The sequence below is a fragment of the Nicotiana tomentosiformis genome, chromosome 5, assembly GCF_000390325.3.
Source record: "Nicotiana tomentosiformis chromosome 5, ASM39032v3, whole genome shotgun sequence".
In the NCBI taxonomy this organism is placed as follows: domain Eukaryota; kingdom Viridiplantae; phylum Streptophyta; class Magnoliopsida; order Solanales; family Solanaceae; genus Nicotiana; species Nicotiana tomentosiformis.
In genome coordinates, this window is record NC_090816.1 from 14,529,320 (window position 1) to 14,547,797 (window position 18,478).

Genomic DNA, 18,478 nt, shown 5'->3' on the forward strand with positions numbered 1-18,478 from the left:
TTTCCTCTATCTCAAATTTATATGACATATAGATATTCTTTATTCTATTTTAAGTTATGATGTTTCAACATGCTTGAGACGAATTCTACTCATAATAGAGTATAACATTTTATTTAATTTTCTAAGAATTTAAACTTATTAAAATTATTTAATTCGTGTTTTCTCTATCAAAATAACGTATTTATATATTCTCTTCAACCTCTATTTATATATATGATATCATGCAAAAGTCGAAATAATTAACATCTTGAATTCGATATCCATTCCAATAGGGCCAACTAAAATAAAACAAAGTAACTTGTGATTTTGATTAGTGATAAACATCAAATACAACCAGGCAATTGAGCAGCTCGTGACCTGAATCTAGATCTTAAGAATAGTCAAAAATTAAGGTTTTGATAAAGCCAAAGGATGTTACAAAATAAAGATCAACCATAAAACATGTGGGCATTAGAAAATAAAATTGCATATCCACAATTTCTAGCGAAGATTAGGCGGCAAAAGATTCAATTCGTATTAACAAACTGTTCGTTTTACTAGTTTTATTCAATGGATCCATGAGAAAATCTAAGATACATGTGGGGATAGAAAATCCAGATTCATTACACAATTTTCAATTCTTATTCCTTTCTCTAAAAAACAAGGAAAAAAGATTAACTTCCATTTCTTCCCCTTCTCTGTTCTTTTACCCTTTTTCTTTTTGTGCCGGCTTTGTTTATCAATATTCGAGTCAATTGAATAATCATCTGCTAAATTAATAGGAAATTAAACTTCCATGGTAAAGAGGTAGATTTAATATATTGACTATTGACTTAACAAGAAGAAAGGTACTCCCTCCTTCCTAGAAAAGATGGCCGATTTGGAGAAGATAAAATAGACCTAGAACCTCAAAAATTAGTTACTGTAGTAATTAACAAAATCACGAAAAACATGTATCAACTGTGTCAATTTATACAGCATTCACTTTAACAAAAAAAAAAATAGTCAAAATAAGTAGACTTTTAAGGGGAGCCTTGGAGCAACCGTAAAGTTGTCTTCGTGTGACCTGTAGGTCATGAATTCGAGCTACGGAAGTAGTCACCAATGCTTGCATTAGAATAATCTAGGGCTATCAAATTTGGCCCAAGCCCAAATAACCCGCCCAACCCGTCCAAGATTGGGTTGGTTATTGAACCGTCCTTTTATTAATTTTTTTTGGTTTGATATGTTATATATGGCTAGAAAAAGTCTTATTTAGTAATTATACAATTCATAAGCTTGGTAAGAGTTGGACAGGTTGGGTTATGATCCAAATTTTAGTCCATCTTGATCCAACCCATCTTAGCCCAAGTAACTTTTGGGCGAGTCAAATTTATCAACTCAACATATTTTGATCCACCTAAAATCGGCCCACCCCGCCCATTTGATATCTCTAGGTAGGGATAGACATAGTTTGGGCAAACCCGAAATCCAAATCGAAATTTGAATTTTTTGGATTTTTGGTATTATGGATTGGATTTTGGATTTAATTTTAAAAATTTTTGGATTTCGGATTGGATATTGGATTTGGTACTTCGGATTTTTAGATATCCGAAAATCCGTTTTTATACTTTATATTTAATCTATTATCCATATTTCAATAATAATAAATTAAATACCCTACATATTAGATATTATCTAATATATTCAATATTAATTACTAAGTTACTGACAGAATACTTTATATTTGAACATTGCTTGCTGCTTCTTATCAGCTTTATTAATGTCTTTGTTGCATTTTCTTGATAATAATTTTATAATTAAAATACTTTATTTGGATGATTGCGGTGAGAATGAGGAATTTTTCAGGCAATTTAACATGAGTACTTCATTTGGATATTCATTTTTATAAAATGAAGAAACAACTGAATTTATAAGCTCAAAATCGAAATCCAAAATATCCAAACCGATTAATCCGAAACCGAACTTAAAAAATTCGATCCAATCCGAGCTTATTTGGATTGGATTTGGATTGTCATTTCTTTAATCCGAAATTCGAAAATCCAAACCGGAATTTTCATATCCAATCTGAACTTCCTGAACGCCTACCCCTACATCTAGGATTGCCTGTCTACATCATACTCCTTGGGATACGATCCTTTCCAAAATCTTATGTGAATGCAGAATACTTTTTGCATCAGGTACCTTTTAAATAAGCAGATTTACAATTGGTAATTGAAAAATAGTTATAGTTTCAAAAGTAATTTAAATTTAGTCACTTTTTATGTAAAGATAAATCTGAACGAAAACACTGTTCAAAATCCGAAAATATTCCACCATAATATACTGGGGTTCGAATTTTTTACATGTGAACTTCCGGCATATTATACTGGAGTTCCAACATAATATGTTGGAAGTTCATATAAATGTGCTCCAATCTCCGGTATATTATGGTGAAACTTTCCGTGTGCTGGAGTTCCAGTATAATATGCTGAAAGTTCATACATAGGTGCACCAATCTCCAATATATTATGCTTGAACTTTCCGTGTTGCAGCAAAATAGTGACTATTTTTCAATGACTTTGCAAACGTTGATTATTTTTTAATTTCTAATGCGAAAACTGATTAGCCCGTACTATTTTCACTTTTATGCATCATATATAACCCAATCATTTTAGTAAAGAGGTCCAGCAGTTCTCCTTTTTAATATTTAGAAAAAAACAATTTTCTTCTCGAACATACAAAAGCTAGTACTTCCTATTCATTGCATGATGAGAGTGGGAATCGCAAAAGTATTCTAGACTAATGTATGTAAACTAGACTAGAACCCTCTTCTCTTTTTATTTTTATTTTATCTAAATTTTTTTAATAAACATGCGACAAGTTAAACATGAAACACATAATGAAGGTGGTTCTCGTTAACTATAAATAGAATTTTATAAATACTTAATAAAATAAATAATTCAGATGCAATAGAACTAATAACTTTGAGAATAAGGATAGTGATTTTTATCTCATAATAATTTTTTTACTCTGCAAATGAACTTAATTAACATAGATTTAGTAGATACGTTTACTTCAAAAATATATAAATGGACAAAAATGGTAAAATCTATAAAGTACCTAACATTTTAATATTTAGTTTTCTCTCCTAGAATACTAATCTTTTTTATGTCGTAAAAATATTGGATTATGGAGAATAAGATTGAGCTTGAAGCGTGTCAAATACATACTGGGTTATACAAGAGTGAGTTGTTCTAGTGGTGAGTACCCTCCACTTCGAACCAAGAAGTTATGAGTTCGAGTTACCCCAAGAGTAAGGTAGAGAGTTCTTGGAGGGAGGGAGGCGAGGGTTTATCGGAAACAGCCTCTCTACCCCAGGGTAGGGGTAAGGTCTGCGTACATACTACCCTCCCCAGACCCTACTAGTGAGATTATACTGGGTTATTGGGTTGTTGTTGTTTTTGTTGTGTCGTGTTAAAGATATTATCCTTAATGATATTTCGCTCACATCGTGATGAATATTATAAGGCGTATACCTCAGAATTCAACAAACTCTTCTAGTATAAATTAGGAGAAGAAACAACAAAGATTGATTGAAAGAAAAACCAACACAAAAGAAGGGGAAGAAAAGTTTTACTTTTTCACTCTCCAAATGAACACAAGCATATACTTATATATAGTCCAAAAAATGGACATCTGATTGTTGCCAAAAACGTTACAAAATTAAGGAATCTTCCCGGTAAGAGACGTTACTAACTTTAAAGGCAATTAAGCCAAAAACGTTATAAACAACAATTTTCTTACAGCCATAGTGATAGCCATTCAAGGTTAGTAAATTATTATATTCAAAGCTATTCAAATTTTTAGTTATAGATATTAAAATATTTCAATTGATTGGTATAATAAAGACCTATTAAAATAATATAAAAAAATGAACCTAGACATTAATTTGAATATTTTTTTTTGAGTTATCAAATTTTTTTTCTAACAATCCCCCACGTAACTCAAAAAGAATATTAAGGAATAGAATAAAATATGAAGTTTTGCTGGGTTTTCATAAATGAGCATAATACGTCGAATCTGGTGTCTCTTTGACTATGAACCAGACCTAGATAAAATAAGATTAAACTTACCGAACAATTGGTGAAGTTTAGAACTTCTATGAATTAAGAATTCTTTTGTAAGTTTAGTGTCTTATCTATCACATTCTACTCGCATACACTTTGTTGTTTGTCACGGTTTTGTGCTAATAGCAGGCCATGCACGCGCTTGGTTTTCATGAGTTATCACGACCCAAAATTCACTAAAGGTCATGATGGCGTCTAACACAGACGTCAGGCAAGCCAACGATGATTGATTAACTTAATTACTCATTTTAGTATTTTGAAATCAAAATTTTTCTTAATTAAATCGTATGGAATAGAATTTACAAGGTACATGATAATATTTACACAACTACAATAACGATCAACCCGTGGGAATTTCAAAATCCGGTGTCACAAGTACATGAGCATTTTCTAAGGAGTACAATAATAATACAATATCTGTCCAGAATGTAAATAAGACAGAATAAAATAAATAGTATGATGGAGACTCGGTAGACTGCGATGCGTAGTCTGAGTTGCAACTCACGTAAAGCCTCCTCAACAGATGCGCTTATGCGCTAAGATGATCACCAAATGACCTGTCAGATCCTGCACATTTAGTGCAGAAGTGCAACATGAGTACGTAAATCAATGCGTACCCAGTAAGTATCTAGGCTAACCCCGGAGAAGTAGTGACGAGGGGTAGACATCGACACTTACTAGAAGTCCAAATAAATAATATGATAATTCATAACATATATAAAGTGCACAACAATAGTGGAGTAAATCTATAATTTCATAATTTTCTAATTATTTCTTTTAAAGCATAAATTTCTCGATCTTGTATTCTACCTTAATAGCTCATAAAATGCTAAGTGTCAATATCAAATAAATAAGGAATACCATAAAATGCTGGGCATTAGTGGAAGGTTTATCTTATGAACATTCAGACTACTAGCGATATAACGCACGATTCAGCCGAGGTCGTTCGATCCGATCCGGAATAAAGTGTACACTGTCGAGGGTCGTGCGACACGAACCATAGATGCATCTATTATACTGCCGAGGCATTCGGCCCGCTCCACAAGAAAGAAAGGAAGTTACCGAATTATGAAACACGTGCTTACAATACTACACATGAGTACAAAATGAATATAATCTTTACCATTTCTCAAATAACTCGCCCACAACTCAAAGTGTTAAGGCTTGGCCTAGTATACTTATATTTATTTCTAAATCAATTTCAATTATAACTTAAATTAATTAAGCCAGCAGAATGAGTTCAAATAATTAAAATATTATATGACAAGGTCCTAAGTCTACCCGGACATAAATATGCTTTAGCTACGTATGGACTCTCGTCACCTTGTGCGTACGTAGCACCCACAACAAATTGCACAAAACAATAAATATCACCTAGGGGAGGTAGTTTCCCCCTCACAAGGTTAGACAAGAGACTTACCTCGCTCCGAAGTTTCATAACCGGCTCCATCGCCACTGAAACACCTCAACCCGATGCCCGTCTCTTCTAACCTAGTCAATAACGTGTAAACCAATCAAAATATACCCCAATATATATAATTTAATAATTTATAATGATTCCCAGTTTCGCTCAAAAGCCAACAAAGTCAATCCTCAGGCCCAAGTGCCCAGATTCCGAAACGTTTCGAAGATAAACTTTACCCATAATACCACAAATTCAAATATATAATTTATTCCTAATTTCATGTCCACTTTCGTGGTCAAATTCCAAAAATACCAAATTCTAGGTTTCCTACCAAAACCCCCATAATTTTTACTAATTTCCATCTTTAAATTCTTATAGAATCCATGTATTTAACTTACAATATATGGGAATAACTTACCTTGCCATAGGTTATGAAAACATCCACTTGAAGCTCTCCAAATATCGCCCAAATCAAGAGAGAATGCAAGAAAAATGGCCAAATCCCGTTCTTAAAACAACATTGCCCAGCGACCTTTTCGCATCTGCGAAACCAATATCCGCTTCTGCAGCATAAAGTTCGCTTATGCGGTTCCCTTCAGGCCCCTCAACCTCCGCATCTGCGGTCCCTCCAGCGCTTCTGCGCCTTCGCTTCTGCTATGTTCATCCGCAGTTGCAGTTTCGCTTCTGTGGAATTTGACCGCATCTGCGGTCCCAGCCTTCCCCATCAAAATCCGCATCTGCGCTCCAGTGGTGGCATCTGCGATCACATAGGTGCAGGAATTTCTTCGCACATGCGAACTCTGCCCAGTCTACTCCCAGCCGCTTCTGCGGCGCGATCCTCGCTTCTACGATGTAGCTTCTGCGACCCAGCTTCCGCAGAAGCGACCGCACCAGCAACCAGAAAAATCCTAGCATTTTCTTAGTCCAAAATCGATCCGTTAATAATCCGGAATCAACCTGAGGCCCTCGGGAGCTTAACCAAATATATCAACATGTCCCAAAATGCACAATACGAACTTAGTTGAGGCCTCAAATTATGCCAAACAACATCGAAACTACGAATCGATGATCAAAATCCTTCTTTAAACTTTCAAACTTACAAACTTCGACGAACTTGTCTGATTCATATCAAAACATTCCGGAATGACGCCAAACTTTGCGCACAAGTCATAAATCACAATACGAACCTATTCCCAAGGCTTGAAATCCCAAACGGACATCGATAACATTAAAATTCACTTCAAGTCAAACTTAAGAAATTCTTAAACTTTTAAAATGCCAATTTTCCATAATAAGCGCCGAAATACTCCTGGACCACCCGATACTCAACCTGAACATACGCCCAAGTCCGAAATCCTCACACAAACCTATTGGAACCTTCAAATCCCGATTCCGTGGTTGTTTACTCAAAAGTCAAATCTTAGCCAATTCTTCCAACTTAAGGCTTCCGAAATTAGAATTTTCTTTCCAAATCAACTCCGAACTTTCCGAGTTCAATTCCGACCACACGTATATGTCATAATACCCAAAGTAAAGCTACTCAAGGCCTCAAACAACTGAACGACGCACTAGTGATCAAAACGATCGGTCGGGTCGTTACATGAGTGCTCTAGAAATTGTTTTCCATAAATTTCATAGGAGCGGCCCCACTCCACACTCATATAGGTCCATCCATCAAGTGTATTCTGCAGTGCAATACACCACCTATAAAAGACTATGGATTATTGGATTAAGAGTTTAATAACTCAGCCTCCCATTTCTTGCAGTCTAGCACTATACACACATACCATAGAAAAGGACATAATTTAATAGTGCTCATATGATCAACTAATGACTTGTTATTACGCATATGAACCTACTTCATGGGTTCTCCAATCACATAGGTTGGGTTACCATCATTGTTGATATAACTTAAATTGGCAATTGTCACGACCAAAAATCCACCTAGTCGTGATGGCACCTAACCCAATCCGTCAAAGTATGCACATTAACAACTATCTAATTCCCAATATCCGAAATTTCCATAAGATCTGAATCTCGCATCTACACACTGTATAAGTGTAAACAAGCTGTATTAAGCCACAACTATAACCCAAGATGAAATCACATGATATACCATATAACTCAAATACTCATAACAGAAATTCCGACTGCAATAATTGCTCGAAGCAAACCCGGTACCAGTAATAAACCTCGTATCAAATAAAACCTCATTCTAAAACCTTTGTACACTGCCAACGGTGGAAGAAACACGCAGAAACTCATAACCACTTATTAGATCAACAAGCCATGGAGCTCCCTCTCCTTCGACAAGAACTAAAGCCACATTTATAAGCCGATCATCGGCATTATCCTTGTAAATATACCGCAAAAAAATCCGATAGCACCCATTTTAGGTCCAATGACCTTACTTAATCAAATACAACCGCCCTACTGACATGTCACACCAATTCAACATAGAGCCACAAACCATGTAATCCGTGCACCAATAAGCAACAATTCAAATGTACCCAAAAAAATAGAAAATGACTCAAACGAGAGAACCATCATGCAAGTTCAAAAAGTACCACCACAACCGCAATGCTACAAAGCCATCTTACATAGTAGAACCAAGACACACAAATCTAACAAAAAGGATCATATCTCAACATAGCCCTAACTGCAATGCGTGACCCCACCCAGACATGAGTCCGTATGAAATACCTCAAGCCACCATGCTCAAAGTCAACAACTACACGCAATTCAACATCAAATACCCAAAGTGTATGACCATAACCACGGAGAAGCAAATGACACAATACCACACAAACTCGAAAGAACATAACCAAAGAGCAATCAAACATGAATTACCCAAATATCCATCTAGCTCAAATTCCGCTATAAGGCCCCAATAGAACCGCACATGTGTGCTTATAACCGACAAATCAAAACCCCTCGTAGCACAGAGTATCAACACATGGATCCTATCAGAACCCGAATAAGCTCCACTCTAACTGAATGGCACATCCCTCAACAATAGCAGTATGAAGTAAACCAATCCGACCCGGTGTAGAATACACATCCTTATTGGGCCTACCAATGGACCCCAAATCAACTCTGGTCACCCACAAATAGATAAATAACCCTCCGAAAGTCCACAATGACAGGATCATAACACACACTATTCTCTCACTAGCCTTGGACACATTTTTCATAGTCCATAACCACGAAACAATATGCTCCTAAGAACTCATGGTCTCCAAATCCGTAGAACACACGAATCACCATATATGGTCCCAACTCCACCGTCCGAATGTCTAACACATCTATCATACACGATCACCCCACGAGGAATACTTCTATAATTTTTCCGTGCTATATAGCAAAATCTGAATATTAGCAGTCGGTCAACCAGGCGAGTATCACAATACCCAAAGAAGCATCCATAAATCAACACTCAGTGCGCCTTCTGAAATGCGCACCCTTCTCAGGAATTACCAAGAGGTTATAACATTCATCTATATATCTAAAACTGTCCATGCTGTCCAAAATTCATGTCCTTCCCTCCAACTATGAACCGTGACCTTGCACATGCAAAACTCAATCCAACACAGCACACCGCATCAATCATGCCATCATATGAAACATACGAGAATCTCATAATCAACTCTAAGTCACAAGTAGAATACATACCCGATCAGTCAGAAACCTTCCATTTGTTCTCATCCAGGAGAAAATCACAACACGCAACATGCTCCTCATGCCAACAGGAACTATACACCTCTAACTGTGGTAGAAACGATTAAGAACACTTTGAAATCCATTTGCACATAACCAGACCATCATATTTGAGTCTCTTTAACTCAATCAAACCCAAGAGTATTACCACAAAACACCCGTAGAAACTCACCACATCGTAAGTACCCAAAGAACCGATTGTATCCATTACTGTGCTGATCCAACCTACTATCAAGCTGTCCTATTTCTCCGAGTTTCTTCTGAATTGCCTTCCAGTTGATACTTCTCCTTGCCAGGACACCATGATCCTTAACCAAAACTCACCCTACAAGATCCTAGAATAAAACCACACCTCCCTAAGGCCTATAAGCCGCTGTATTCCCTCCCAAGCACCCCAAAAGTACCACAACCGAGACACCCACTCTAAAGAGACCTCCAATGAATCTAAAGTCGTTTCTTTCACATTCATGATGCTGAAATGTAGAATCCATAGCGATATAAAAATGACACAAGTCTCGACACCATTCAACTTAAATCTTAGATTCTATCCCTATACAAATCCTCAACATTCTCAATTGCTACATATTAATCTTGAATACATTAGAATCTTCTCGAGAGTTATCCATTCTGCTCAAATCTCAATTGTGCCGCCCAAACAGGCCAAACTCCATGTGCCCCATTAGCACAACAACACCCAAGTAAGTAACCTTGCCTTAACACAATCGAGTAAATTCATACTCCATGCACACTACATCCTTCACACATAACAACTCAATCATTTTTATGATTTCCATATACCCATACAGTATAATATAACCCGTATCCAAAATTCCTTTACTCGAGTCACCCTCGATCCTAATCTCTACAAGTCATATCCGATTCACAAGTATGCCTCAAACCGAAACCAGTACAATACATAACCACACAATCAAATCGTCGATAAAAGACTCACCCACTTGGCTCAAAGCCATAGAACAAAACACTCAATAACTCATAATACTCATACTCTATTATTGCCGTAATCCCGCACCGAAGTTCAACTAAATCCTTCATAAGCTCACACAACACAAACTATATAGTACCTGATATCGTCTACTAAGCTCGAAGACACCCACATGACGATCAGGTCAACCTTCTCAACCATATTCAAATTCAAATCTCAACACATATACCCCGCTGGTAGAAACGAAACTCTCCACACAACATCATAAAGATCACACCTCCATAGATTACTTCACAGGATATAACCCACCTGCTTAGCCTCAAACTGGCAACGCCACCACTTAAACTTCTTGAATTTGAACTCACAACAAGACATAAAAATCTACTTCGTTCCACAACTAAACAACATATAAAATCTTGCAACACACTCATAACTCGAGACTATACATCACATCAAGACGAAAATGAAACACCCAATAGTCCTCTCACATCCCAAGCAAACTCTTCCCATCATACTCAAACTATTTGAACACATCCCGTAGTCATATCATACTCACCATATGGTCATCGAACCACTCATCAAGCCACAAATTTCATTAATAGGGACACTACCAAACTTATAAGTCCAAAAGAATGTGCTCACACAACCGAAATCCTTGCGCTCAAGCTACGGTCAAAACCCAGCCTCAAGTTCTCCAGACCAGCCCATCATCAGCATACAGAAATTACATCTCGCATATCATCCATGGAATCACAAGCCGTCGATGCACAACTGATATTGAGCGCTCGCATGCGCACACGAATGTGTGGAAGGAATTCAAAGAGTTATGTTTCACGCTGAATCAATGTCGCATGATAAGGAAAGAAAGATGAGAAGTTTATCCTAAATGCCTTGTAGCCTCTCGAAGATAGGTATGGATGCCATCATACCGATCCGCAAGACTCTACTAGATACTTGCTCATGACTTGTAGAACCTGTGAACCTAGAGCTCTGATACCACCTTGTCATGACCCAAAATCCGCCTAGTCGTGATGGCACCTAACCCAATCCACCAAGTAAGCCTATTAACAACTATCCATTTTAAATGAGATTTATTAAGAAAAAAATGAAAATACCACTACCTTTATACAAGAATTTCCCAGAGACTGGTAGTACAAATTATGAGCTTCTAAGATTAGAATTTACAACACTGGTATATAAATAAATACATCATCTGTTCGAAATGTATATAAATAATTTTTTTTATAAATCTAAGGTTACCATGAACAAGAGGCAGCTACAACCAGAACGCAGGTACGTCTTCAAATCTAGCTACAACAACATCAATATCCAACATCTGCACGCAAGGTGCAGAAGTGTAGTATGAGTACAACCGACCCCATGTACTCAATTAGTAACAAACCTAACCTTAAGTTGAAAGTAGTGACGATCTAGAACACAAGTCGGGGTCCAACACCAATAGCAAACAATAGTTCATAACAACATAATGAAAGTAATAAAAGAAGTAGCTCAGAGATAAAATGCTCAGTTCTAGAAAAATATGCATGCTTTTCAAGTATATCAGTGAAAAATCCTAATCTTTTACTGAAATCACCAAATATATGAGTAAGTTTGAAAACTGTGTTTTGTTCCAAAAACTATTCAATAACAGATAAGATGTTTCATTATCAAATGGTATGAGGAAAATACATCTCTATGCCTATATGTCAATATGCAGATGAAATCATGAATGACACCAAAACCGGAGTGGAAGAAAGAAATGCATCTCTATGCATGTATCTCAAGTATGTATGTCAAATGCAATATATCTCAGTGATGAACTCATGTACTCATAATCTCAGAGTACTCAATCTCATTGTCTCACACTTTCCACTCATCATGTGCAATCACTCGACACGCTCAGTCACTCAGTACTGTATATGGCCAGTTCAGCCCAGGGAAGATCCATCCCCAAATATAAATGCTTCGGATAAGATCCATACCCAAGGAAGATCCATCCCTCAATATAATCAACTGCGCTTACTGGGGGTGTGTACAGACTTCGTAGGTGCTCCTTCAGACCAAGCGCCATAATAAGCCGGATCCAGGCATAAATTAATATAACATGCTGCGACGTGCAGCCCGATCCCATAATATCACTCACAATCAGGCCCTCAGCGTCACTCAGTCATCAATCTCTCCAGTATCTCGGGCTCACAATGCCAAGAAACTAGCCAAAAAATGATGATATGATGTGTCAATATATAGAAACAGAGACTGAGATATTATATGAAATGAATAAACATGACTGAGTATGAAATTGTAATGTAAGCAAATAACTCAATAGCAGAAATGATCTCAGTGGGTCCTAATAGAATAAGAATGTAGCCTAGACATAGTTTCTAACATGGATCACAACTGAATAGCTCTAGTACGTAGAGATTTCATGGTTATAGATAAGATCAGGTAACTACATGATACCATAGAAATAACAGAGTCATAATTCATACGGTGCATGCCTACATGCCCGTCACCTAGCATGTGCTTCACCTCAACACCAAACACATAACACGTAATTCAGGGTTTCATACCCTCAACACCAAGTTTAGAAGTGTTACTTACCTCGAACAAGCCAAAACCAATACCGGGCAAGCCAAGCGATACTCAAAAAATGCCATCCCGTGCGTACGGACCTCCAAACGGTTCGAAACTAGCCAAAAGTAATTCAAATACATCAAATTATACCAAAGGAAACAAACTCAATCGATAAAGGTTGAATCTTTAATCAAATCCCAAAAATCATCCCAAAATTCCAACCCGAGCTCGCAACCTCGGAACCCAACAAAACTCACAAAATGTGACAACCCATTCAATTACGAGTCCAACCATACTAGTCTCAGAAAAATCTGACTCCTAATTGATGTTCAAAACACAAAAACTCACTCCATGGAAAGTTAGGCTAAATCCCCAATTTTCTCTTTAAAACTCATAATCCAATTATCTCAAAAATGAAGATAAATCACGAAATATAATCAAAACCAAGTGTAGAACATTTATCCCAATCCTTGTGATGAAATTTGCTTCAAAAATCATCTCAATCCGAGTCCCACATCTCAAAATATGATAAAAGACCCCAAAACCTCGATATATAGATCTGCCCAGGCGTGTTCGCTTCTGCGAACAATTTAGCCACTTCTGCGGCGTCGCTTCTGTGACCTGAAGCCCCCTTTTGCGGAACCAACTGAGAAATGGCTCTTTGCATATGCAGAAACTCATCCGCTCCTGCGACATCGCAGGTGTGATAACACACGCGCATTTGCGCAGACGTCCGCTCCTGCGCCCCATCCATCGCTTCTGCGATAACGCAGATGCGACCCAAGACTTTGCATCTGTGATTCTTCCAAACGTATCCCTTTCCGCTTTTGCGATGGGCTGCTCTCTTCTGCGACCAAGCTTCCGCAGAAGCGGTTGCATCAGCAACCCAAAATTTCCAGCAGCTTCAATCAAGGCTTCAATCAATCCGAACCCCATCCAAAACTCACCCGAGCCACTCGGGACCTCGTCCGAATATACCAATAAGTCAAATAACATAACACTGACCTACTCGAGTTCTCAAATCACACCTAACAACATCGAAATGACGAATCACATCTCAAACCAAACTTAAATGAGCTTGAACTTTCAACTTCCAAAACTCCCACATAAACATATTAAATCAACCTGGAATGAACCCAAATTTTGCATACAAGTTCCAAATAACTTAACAAAAATATTCCAATTCCCGGAACTACAGTTCGAATCCGATATCATCAAAGTCAACTTACGGTCAAACTTATGAACTTTCCAAACCTTCAAATTTCCAACTTTCGCCAATTAGCGCCGAAATTTTCTAGAAGTATCCAAATGCAAATCCGGGCATACACGTGAGTTCAAAATACAGTATGATGTATTATGACTTTTAGCAATGGCTATTGCAGCCTGACAATCACAATGCATCGACACAGAAGGTGTCAGTTTTATTCCTAGTGGAATACTTGCCAGAAGGTTCTTTAACCACTCGACCTCATTGCCAGCCAATTCTAATGCTACAAACTCAGATTCCATGGTAGATCTAGCTATTATTGTTTGTTTAGCTGATTTTCATGCCACAACACCCCCTCCAAGGGTGAACACATAACCGCTAGTGGATTTTTTCTCATCTAAATTAGAGATCTAGTAGCATCACTGTATCCTTCTAATACAATGGGAAATTGATTATACTTGATACCATAGTTCATGGTACCTCTCAAATATTTCATTACTTTTAGTAATGCATTCCAATGATCATGACTCGGGTTTTGAGTATATCTACTGTCACGACCCAAAACCTAATATGTCGTGATGGCGCCTATCATGGTACTAGGCAAGATGACCTTTCCAAAACACTTTCAAAATTTAGCAGAAGTGAATTAAGACATTTAAAATATCTGGAGTGTTTCATAAATATGGGGTAAGACCCAAATAAAAATATAAGTGAGGAAAAATAGCCCAACATCGGGGTGTCACTAAGTCATGAGCATCTAGATAACCAAACTAATACAACCAATGTCTAAGTATCAATACAGGACATAAGGAAATATAAAAGGAGAGACAAGGTCTCGCGGACGCCGTCAGCTACCTCATAGTCTTCGGTACTCTATCGCGTCCGAACTCAACGACCTCCGTGATCAAATACACTTGGATCTACACATGAAGTGCAGGGTGTAGTATGAGTATAACCAACTCAGCAAGTAACAGAAATAAATAAGGAACTGAGAAGCAGTGACGAGCTATACAGTACAGTTCATTTTAAAAGTTTTCAGTAAAGAGTGGACATGCTTTCAAATCCTGTGGTATAAGTCAAATCAATTCGCGCTCATGTAAAACAGATATGAATCTTTCAGAAATTTCGCAACAACAACAGATAACAACTGAGTACAACAATAAATAAAAGCAAGTACAGCCTCTCAAGGCAGCAGTCACTCAACCCATCTCAACAGCTCACACTCTCGGCTCTCAGCCCTCAACACACACTCTCAATAGGTATTTGTGCTCACTGAGGGTGTTCAGACTCATGAGGGGCTCCTATAACCCAAGCGCTAATCCGCACGGATAACTCACGTATTGCACGGACCACTCACGTGCTATAATATCATATCTGGATCCACACGGACAACTCACGTGCTGCACGTACAGCTCACGTGCCATAGTGTAAACATAAGGATCCGCACGGACAACTCACGTGTCATATAACAATACGTCACAACCAGGCCCTCGGCCTTACTCAGTCATGAACCTCTCTAGTCTCACAGCTCTCAATAAAGAAAGGGAAAGCAACCCAAATCAAAGTGTTACAGTATATCATCAGGGAAAACAAATAACAGAGACTAAGGTAAACATGTACAGGAATCACTATGGCTGAGTATAACTACCATGAGCAAGAATATAGTCTAAGCATGATTTCTAACATGAAAACAATCAAGTTCTAGTAGAGAGGAATGCATATAAGCACAATTAAAGTCTATTAGACTTCATAGTCTCCCGAGACATACCAAGTCTCAATCTCTCACGGCGTACACCCACACGCCCGTCACTGGCATGGGTGCCTCCTCCAAACAGTCACATCATACCAAACTCCGGGTTTCATACCCTCAAAACCAGATTTAAAACTGTTACTTACCTCAACATCGTAGAACTCCTACTCCGGAATGCTCTTGCTCCTCGATTCGGTCTCCAAATGCTCCGAATCTATTCACAATCGGTACAATACCATCAATTTATGCTAAAGGAATGAATTTCACAAGAAAAATACCAAATTAGGCTCAAAACCTAAAATTGGCTCAAACCCGCCCCCGGGCCCACGTCTCGAAATCCGACCAAAGTCACAAAACCCGAAAGCTCATTCTCTCACGAGTCTAACCATACCAAATTTATCAAAATCAGACATCAAATGACCATTCAATTCCCCAAATTTAACTCTCCAAATCCCTAGCCTCAAACCACCAAATTTCAAATCAAAAACTCACCAACTAGGTGTAAAATCAGTGGGGAAACATAATCATTGAAGAAAAATAGACACAAGGATCTTACCTCAAGAATTCCCCTTGAAAAACCCTCTCAAAATCTCTAAAATCCGAGCTCAAAATGTTAGAAATGGTGAAAAATATCGAAACCTTCTATTTATGTGTTCTGCCCAGGTCTTCCGCACCTGCGGCCCAAATCCCGCTTCTGCGGTCCCGCTTTTGCGGTTGAAAGTCCGCTTCTACGAAAATCACTAACTTCTCCAGCTACTGCACCTACACACTCATTTCTGCTTCTGCGAAAGCGCTTCTGTGCAATAGGTCCGCATCTGTGGGCTCGCAGGTGCAGAAAGAACCTCGCACCTGCGGCCACTGCGAAGCCTCCTCCTTTTCGCTTCTGAGGGCTACTTCCCGTTTCTGCGGGCTCGCACCTGCGGTTCCCACTCCGCAGGTGTGATTACTACAGCAGCAGCAAAACTTCAGCTGCTTCCTCAACTTACTTCCAAGTCCGTTAACCACCCGAATTCAACCCGAGCCCCTCAGGTCCTCAACCAACCATACCAACAAGTCATATATCAACATACAAACTTAGGAAAATCATAGAATCACTTAAAACAACATCAAAACACCAAATTACCCTCGTATTCAAGTTTAAGAACTTCTAACCTTCCAAATTCGACAACCGATGCCGAAACCAACCAAACCACTTCCGAATGACCTCAAATTTTACACACACGTCACAAATGACACCATGAACCTACTCCAACTTCCGGAAATCCATTCCGATCCCAATATCAAATTTTTCACTGTAGACCGAAATCACAAAATTTCCAGCTTTCGCCAATTCAAGCCTAATTCCACTACAGACCTCCAAATCACATCCCAGATGCGCTCCTAAGTCCAAAATCACCTAAAGAAGCTAATGGAACAATCAGAATTCATTTTCGAGATCGTTTACATATAAGTCAACATCCAGTTGGATTTTTCCAACTTAAACTTCTACTTTAGAGACTAAGTGTCTCAATCCACTCCGAAACCACTCCGGACCCGAACCAACTAACCCAATATAACATAATATAGCTGAAAATCTCAAAAGGAAGCAGAAATAGGGAAAACGAGACTATAACTCTCGAAACCACCGGCCGGGTCATTACATCCTCCCCCTCTTAAACAACCGTTCATCCTCGAACGGATCTAGAAACATACCTAGAGTCTTGAATAGGCGTGGATATATGCTCCGCATCTCCCGCTCGGTCTCCCAGGTGGCCTCTTCCACAGGCTGACCTCTCCACTGCACCTTCACCGAAGCTATGTCCTTTGACCTCAACTTCCAAACCTGCCGATCCAAAATGGCCACCAGCTCCATATCATAAGTCATATCACCCTCCAACTGAACTGTGCTGAAGTCCGAAACATGGGATAGATCGCCAACATACTTTCGGAGCATGGAAACATGAAACACTGGATGCACACTCGACAAGCTGGGTGGCAAGTCAAGCTTATAAGCCACCTCCCCTATCCTCTGAAGTACCTCAAAAGGCCCAATGAACTGGGGGCTCAACTTGCCCCTCTTTCCAAACCTCATAACACCCTTCATGGGTGATACCTTTAGCAAAATCTTCTCCCCAACCATAAAAGACACATCACGGACCTTCCTGTCCGCATAGCTCTTCTGCCTAGACTGTGTCATGCGAAGCCGCTCCAGAATCAATTTCACCTTATCTAATGCATCCTGGATCAAGTCTGTACCCAAGAGCCTAGCCTCACCCGGCTCAAACCATCCTACCGAAGATCTACACCTCCTCCCATATAAAGCCTCGTACGGAGCCATCTGAATGCTTGACTGATAACTATTGTTATCTGCAAACTCCGCGAGCGGAAAGAACTGATCTCATGAACCCCCAAAGTCAATGACACAAGCGCGTAACATTTCCTCCAATTTTTGAATAGTGCGCTCGGACTGTCCGTCCATCTGAGGGTGAAAAGATGTGCTCAACTCAATCTGAGTACCCAACTCTTGCTGTACGGCCCTCCAAAACTGCGATGCAAACTGAGTACTTCTATCTGAAATGATGGAAACGGGAACACCATGCAGGTGAACAACCTCTCGGATATAAATCTCAGCCAACCGCCCTGAAGTGTAAGTAGTACCAACTGGAATGAAGTGAGCGGACTTGGTTAGCCGATCCACAATAACCCAAATAGCATCGAACTTCCTCGAAGTCCATGGGAGCCCAACTACGAAGTCCATGGTGATCCACTCCCACTTCCATTCTGGAATCTCTAACCTCTGAAGCAAGCCACCCGG